The sequence below is a fragment of the Coturnix japonica genome, chromosome 3 (genome assembly GCF_001577835.2).
Source record: "Coturnix japonica isolate 7356 chromosome 3, Coturnix japonica 2.1, whole genome shotgun sequence".
Lineage (NCBI taxonomy): Eukaryota > Metazoa > Chordata > Aves > Galliformes > Phasianidae > Coturnix > Coturnix japonica.
The window spans coordinates 9,240,316-9,248,266 of NC_029518.1; positions in this window are offsets into that span (position 1 = coordinate 9,240,316).

Below are 7,951 nucleotides of genomic sequence, written 5' to 3' on the forward strand. Positions count from 1 at the left end.
CATCACAAGATTACGCAATCTATTCTTGCTTCCCATTAATTAAGGCACATTAAACTGTGGCATCCTTAAAAAAAAAAAAAAACAAAAAAAAAAAACCAAACAAAAAACACAACTGTAAAACTTTTAGCTTCATTTGTAACTTCTGTATTAAGACAAGATCTTTCCCTTTAGTGAACTGTAGAACATATTAGATATATCTACATTTAGATGCATCGCAAATGTTTCCTAATCACTACATTGAGATTTTTCTTACTACAAGAGCACTAATGTTAAACCATAACACATAAGCATGATCACACTTCTGCCTTAGCTCTTTTCAGCTGGAAAAGTGAATCAGATTCAACTAAGAGAACTGGGAATGCTATGATGCAGAATTATTCCTTACGTTTATACATTTTGCTACTGCAGAATACGCACAGGAAACGGTTTGCCAGAAATTATTACTGCAGCTAAGTATTCAGAATTGGCTGTACCTTTAAACATATGTGGGCTAGCATTTCATTGAGCGGGAGATTGTTAGAGATGAAACACAGGGTTCTTAACCCAAAAAACAGACTGGCAATTTGGGAGCATAGGAATCGGGTGAACCAACAGGCTGCTCTGGACACTCAAAAATACTGCAGCAGATTTGGCTGCTGAAGTGCTCCTTGAAGCATCATCTTTGTGTCTGCAGGCACAGAGCTGAGCACTGAAAACACCAGCTCACCCAGAGATCTCTATTTACACCTGTGACAGGCATATTTTACCAGTATATTTACCTATTTACCAGTAATAGGATCAACAACACATGGATTTCTCATGCACCTCCAGGCAAATGACTCAGCTTCTAGGTACTCCTAACTTTTGATAACACCATCCTACTAAGAGGGATGCTTTAAGGAGCAGAAAGCACTAAAAGCTTCACATATAAGGAAAAAAACCTTATCAAGTAAGAGAGCGGTTTTTCATCTGCTCAGCCATTGATAATGCTTAGCCCTGTAGCACTGTAGTAGATTGACATATGGAAAATGTCTGTTTTCAGGAACACCTTCCCACTCTAGCTGTGAAAACTGGGCCCTTGTTGTAGGTCTCATGACCTCTAATTTACATAGCAACAGGATCACAGACATCATTCAGAGTTGATGAAAGGTGAAGATTATAACAAATCAGTTATTTGACTTTCATGTGATGTTTTCATCTTTCTGTTCCGTGTATTTCTCATTCTTTGAACAGGCAAACATTCTTTGAACCCCAAACCACAGTCTTTGAATCTTGTTTTTCAGATTTAGTGTTGATGAATGGAAAAAGAGGAGATCAAGTACTGGACTCAGACCCATTTGGATGTACCATGACTGTCATGGGACTTCAAAAAGGCATTCTTCTGTTTCAAATATGCCCATGGCTTGGATTATCAAATGCCACTGACTCCATTGAAAAGGAACTAAGTCTGGTATTTTCTCAGGTGCTTCCCAGCACTCACAACAGTCAGATACGACCTGAAGAACAAGCAGTTACAGCCACAAGTCAACCCACCGATCTGACTATCACCTCCTGTGACAAGAATGAAGATCTCACATGAAATGTTATTTGGGGAAATATACATATACCTCTCCTGAACCTGAAAGATGACCAAGGGCTCCTTCCTGCACAGTTTTCATACGTGTAATGAACAAAATACTACATTTGGGTCCCCTGTGGTGAGATGCGGCCCTTCCGTGAATTCCCAAGTGAGGTGGGGAGCCTCAGAACCATCTTCCTCTCCCAGTTCATATTTATCTTCTGGAAAACAAACTGAAACAAAACTGAGTCTTTCCAAGCTAGCAAAAGCTTCCTAAATGTTCTTCTCCCCTTCCAGCCCTGCAAGCCATTTTTCACAAGCCATCTGCCCTGACTGGCATGAGAACAACCTGGTTAGATGAAGGTTGGCACCAAGCTTGCCACTTAAGACAGCCCTCCTGACAAAGTAACTGCTCAAAATGAAGTTTCCTTCACTGCTCACAATTCAAACAGGTTTCCTTCACACGTTTAAATTCAATCTTTGTTCTACATATATAAATCACATCCAAAGGGTGATGTAAACACAGAATAACTGAACTTAGGGAAATGAGCAGAGTTATAATAGATAAGCATTTCTGCCATATCTGAGCAGAAATGAAGGGTAGAAGATGAGAGATACACCTATATCATTCAGCAGCCTTAAAAGGTATTTAATTCTTTAGCTGACCTTTGCAAGGTCAGCACCGTTACTCCATAGACTCCCATATGAATAGTTTGATTCAGAACATTTGTCCTATTAAGTTCAGTGAGGCCAACTAACTTCAGTCCCGCAAGAATGGCTCAGTGTGTTTTTAGAGAGACTGCTCACATCCATGCAGCTTCAGTAAGTGGAAGATTTCCAAGACATCAAGGATAACTAAAACAACAACAAAAAAAAGACGGCCTCCTCCTGTTGGTACAATACTCCTCTTATTAAATATTGCTAAATAGCTCCAAATTCAGATCACTCCTCACATTAGTTTTGATTCATCCCAGATTGAGATACTTGATAGATTTATTTCTATTCCGAGGTCCTTACTCTAGCAGAACAAAGGGCTTATGGATACATAAGGAATATTGAACGCTTTCTGCTTCTTCCACCATTTAGTCAATTTTTTTCCCTCTAATTAAAGATCTCAGAGCAGCCAAAGATTTTTCTTAAATAATGTTAATAATAAAATTATATTCATTCATTATTTTATTCATAATTTTTCCAGTTACTCCTTTAAGCAACACAGAACAAAAAATAACAAGGAAAGGTGTGGAAAGGGACTATCTTGACCTCCACTTGGTATTTTTCGCAGACAAAAGATGAATTTCATCCCCTGGGCTGCACCAATTCCATATGAACTCAAAAGCAGAGCACTCATTCCTGTTTATTTTAAGCCAAAGCAGCCAAAGAACATGGCTGAAGCAGCCGACTCCTCATACCCAGCAGCCACACCAATGAGCACTCTTGATAGGAAAGTAAGCTCAGGATCCTGCAGCCTCCTGTCCTTGGGGAGGAGCATAATGCCCTTGTGGAAGCATAAGGGAAAAAGGAAAAAGTGAAGCTCCAAGAAGTTGCTTTCTAATATTTCTGTCACTCATCCATATCCTCCGGCTTCACTGCTCATCTGGAAAACACTCTCTTCTCTTTAGTAACCGTATGTAGAATCCAACATTTAACTTGGAGCCAAAAAGGAGTGAGGTGCAGATGGGAGAGCCAAGCCAAAGGGAGCCTGCTGTGTGAAGTAAGCACAGAGCACTGCTTGCTGGCTGACTGAGCCCGAGCTCCTTGCAGCTCTCCTTCACACTCAGGGACACTTGTTCCACATGGGTGGGGGACTGTATCAGACCTACAGCCAGGGCTGCCTTTGGAACAGTGAGAAAATAACTCCTGAGGCTGGCTGGGAACCAGGAATGTAACTAACTTCTCATGTTCAGATGAAGCCAAGGGATGGGATCTGGAGAACATCAGAGGGGCAACTGTGAGATCCTGCAGGGGAGAACAGAGATGGAGAAGGGCAGTGGGACCACCCCATGTAACACATGGATGGTGAGCCAGATCCAAATATAAGCATTATGAGAATTGTTGTGCCCAGATGTCACCCATGGCCCATCCACTCTTCAGTGGGCTTTTCTTTTTTAATGCTGGTATTATTATGCTGATTTTAAAATAAGACTGTGGCAATGATGAGGCTTCTATTTTAAGGGCAACTGGTCAGGGGGATGGTGGGGAAGGGGGTCTTTTCCCAAGGCACTAGGATATAAGAGGAAGGGTTTTTCCACCCTTAAGTCAGTAAGTACCTGAAATTCCTGTTTCAGACATAGACCCACAGAGACACACGCGTGCACACATAGATACACATGCCAAGTATTCCAGACATAACTAGAGGAATTCAGGTCTCAAAAGGATGTTAGCGATAACATACACAAGGAATGTCAATAATACCACATCAGCAAAGAATCCTCAGGTATTCTAAATCAGAATTTGTTGAAAATTAAAGGAATAAGAGCAGACAATTTCTCAGGTTAAATCACAAAAGAGATCTGACCCCTTACCTTCCTTTCTGCAGCAGCCCACAGGTGACCAAGCCCCAGCCAGGATCATCAGGAAGGTGGCAAGTATGAATCTGAATCTTCCTAAAAGACAAAGGCATCAAGCCCAGAGCTCTATGGGAGCACAAACAAACTTGCTAGGGCTACTTCCTCTCAAATGGTTATTTGTGACTCTGGGTCCTGAATCAGTGCAGCTGTTTGCCTCCAGCAAATCTACTTCAGTTGAGCAGCTGGGCTTTGTATGCATGCCTGCACCCAGAGCCCCTTGGCCCTCAGTTGGTGACATTCGGGATCACTTTCTCTGATCTCTCCCACAAGCTTTACAAGAAGCTTGCACACCACGCTATGCAAGTGGGTGCTGCTGGGGAGGTCAGGTAGCTAAAGGCAAGGCTGAGAAGTTTGGTATGGGCTCCAGCTCTTCAATACCAGGTGATACAGCATGAAATCAACACAGCCAAGGGGAAGGGGGAGGGATGCCATCCAGAGAGACCTGGACAGGCTGAGCAGTAGGTTCTTGTGAACCTCATGAGGCACAACAGAGCTAAGTGCAAGGTTTGGCACCTGGGCTGTGGCACCTACAGTATCAATATAAGCCTGGGTGTGGAAGAATCAAAAATACAGGGCCTGCACAACCTCACTACTTAAACAGATGACAAACTGCATTGGTTTGCTGTTGAACTGAGAAGAAAAGCTGTGTATTTTGTAAGTCGTGTAAGGACAAGCAGAAAACATTCCTCCACGCTTTATCAGTATCAAAGCATTTTCTGACTGATGGCCAAATACACAGCGTGCTGCACCCTTGGAAAAAAGCACCCTTGGAAATGCTGGCCTTGAAATAGTGTTGAAATTGGGTGTCAGCAGGAGAGGTAGTGAAGGGAGCAAGCTGACAGACAATGCTCTGTTTTGAAATGAATGCTAAGATCTGGATTTATTTTTCCTTTATAAACGTGCATGTCATTGCCTGTCTCAAAAGCAAAAACTAAATTAAACATAAGGCGTTAAACACTTCCCAGTCCCAGTGGAATTTCACCAGTCTGGCTGGATCTAGCATCTCGATTGGGCCTATTAAAAAGAGATCTGATGTGCCATCGCATTATTTCCAGGGGGGATGCCAAAGCACAGGGCTGTTAGGAGCACACACACCCATAAAATGAACTGCGGAAGTGTTTCTTGCCTTATGAACTTCTGGAGTCATATTTTTATCTCATTTGCAGCAATGTTAATCCAGAGTCAATCAAATTCAAATGTATGCCATTATAAATGAGAGTAGAATTTGGCTCTTAAATCACTGCAGCGAAGCACAACAGATTTTGTTTCCCTTGGAGTGTTTTTAAGCTCCTGATAGAGCAGCTTTTACGCTCTTAATAATCCCTTCTTCCTGCATTCAACGAGGTAAGCATCAAACGTTCAGAAGCTGGGGTCTCCTTTGCTCCTCATTATGGCTTTAATGTATTTCAACATAGCTTTTAAATCCATGCTTAATGCATGCTAAAAGTGAGAGGAGCATCAGGCTCAGACATGATGGCTGTATTACCCTCTTTTGACATTCTGAGACAGCACAAGCAGTCAGAAGATGAATAAGGAGGCGAAAGGACGTCTGCAGAAGAGGGACTCCAAAAGCTCAGTGTGCTTCGTTACTTCATGCATAATCCAGCTGACATACAGATTACAGGATCAAAGACAACTGTTTTCCTCAGCTAGCAAATAAAGCTTGCAGCTCTACACTTCAAAACCCCTCCTCCCTTTATGCTTTAGCTGCTTCATGCACAAGTGTAAATCCACAGGCTGGCTCTTTCCCCATTCCTGTGCTCAGACCTTCTTGCAAACAAGGAGCCACAGCCGCCTCATTGAAACCTGCAGCTGGTACAGGTGGTGTTAAGTAAAGCTTAGCTGATGCATCCCCCAGTGAAGCAACGTGGTGGCCCCAGTGAGCAAAATGCTGCTCCCTGACCTCCTCCGATGTCCCTTTGCCCTTACAAAACAAGTCTTCCAACCAGACTGCAAAGAGAGGAGCAATAACTGAGTAATTGGGCAAATAACAGAGAGCAGCTTCCTATAAACAAACCCTCCTGTAAGTCACTGCTGAGGAGGGTGGATGTGGTGGATGCTGTCTGGACTTAGTTACTGCCTTGTGGCTATAACAACATCCTTTTTAATAATGCCACCACACGTGCACTTGTTTTTGGAGTTCTGAGCCTGGTTAAGGCAAACGAAAGAGAAACATTTTGAAAACATGATAAAAAAAAGCAGTAGGGGGGAGCAGAAGGTTCATGTTAACTCTGGAGCCGAATCTGGCTAAGGCAGCTGAAGCAGGGTCAGCTCTAAGTGAACCACAGTTAGCGTCGTTTAGCACGTTGAGTGGTACATCAGTGGGGTTGGGGTATTTGGGACAAGGCAAAGTTCGTTCAGCAAATAGTGCCCAGAAGAGCACTTCAGCTATCCCATGCCACAATGAAAATGATGCAGAAAGCGGCAGTTCTGAATTATAGGCAATTCCCTGAGCAGTGAGAACTCAGAGCTGAGCTCAGCCCACTCAAGCCATACTTCTGCTACCTCTAAACTCTCCTTGCTATGGTACCTACACGCAGGAAGAATTATGCCCTCGTGAACAATGAGATTCAAATTACCCATTGCAATATCCTACCTCCATCTCCATGATGGAGACTGAGGCCAGGAAAGCAAAATTCATCCTGGCAGATAATGATCCAAAGGATAGAACACCCCCACTATAAGGACAGGCTGAGAGCTGGGGCAGTTCAGCCTGGAGAAGGCTGCGAGGAGACCTGAGAGAGTCCTTTCTGTATCTAAAGGGGAGAGACAGGATAGGAGGGGACAGACTCTTTACTCTGTGGTGACAGAACAAGAGGAAATGGCTTCAAGCTCTTGTGATAGGTGCAGAACAAACACACATTGTGTACACACACAGTGGAGAAGCCAGGAGCTGGTCACCTTGCTAAAGGTGATTCTGGTCCAATCAGAACTTTTTTTCTCTCCTTCCTTTTCTTCTCTTTTTTTTCTCTCTTGCTCATCCATCTTTTAACAAGTAAAAGCACACCCCTGCTCGATCAACACCTTGACTCCATTCCAAGTCTTAATTTGGAGGGATTGGGATCGATATAATGAACCACAAGCCTCTTCAGCCTGCAACAGTTGGGTTGGGGAAATAGAGGAGCATCTGTGGCTTACTTTGCTCACCAAGCAGACAGCACAACTCATGGCAGCCCACATGCCCACCGCTGTCTTCTGGAAACCAGAAAAGCATATGGTGCAGCAGATGCTGAGCTATCATTCCCCCCTCGGACCCTGTTAAGGGCATTCAGTTAATTGTAGTGCCGTAATTAGCTGTGTTCTGTATCTCAAAAGCAATTTCTTCCACACGAGTATTCCGCTGGCACTGCTTCTCTGAGGAACTATATAAAAGGTTGTTAAGGTTAGCAAATGGAGAAAGAGAGAAAAAGGAGCAAATTAGCCTAACGGCCCTAAATTGGATCTATGACTCCTGCAAGCTGCGAGCTGCTCTGGAGCAAAGGGTTGGCAGGTTTGAGACCTGCTATGGGACGTCAAACCTGTGATAGCTCCACTGCGACAAGTCCTTGCTCCGCCAATCCCACCCCTCAGCTCAGGGCTGTCAGATGGGATATAAAGGCTGCGAGATTTTCCTGTTGACATTTTTTGTCTGCCTACAACCTGCAGCTGCTGCCCTCATGGCTGTTATCGCTGGTGCGATTCCTGTGCACAGAAGAGCTTACGCACAGTTCTGCACAGCAGCCTTGAGACAAGGATTCTGAGAAGCTCTCCAAGAAGCGCAGTGCAGACCCTGGCTGTGCAGCGGTAACATCCAGCACATCCTTTAGCCCCTGAGACTTCACTGAAACTTCAGCTCATTGCCAAAGCT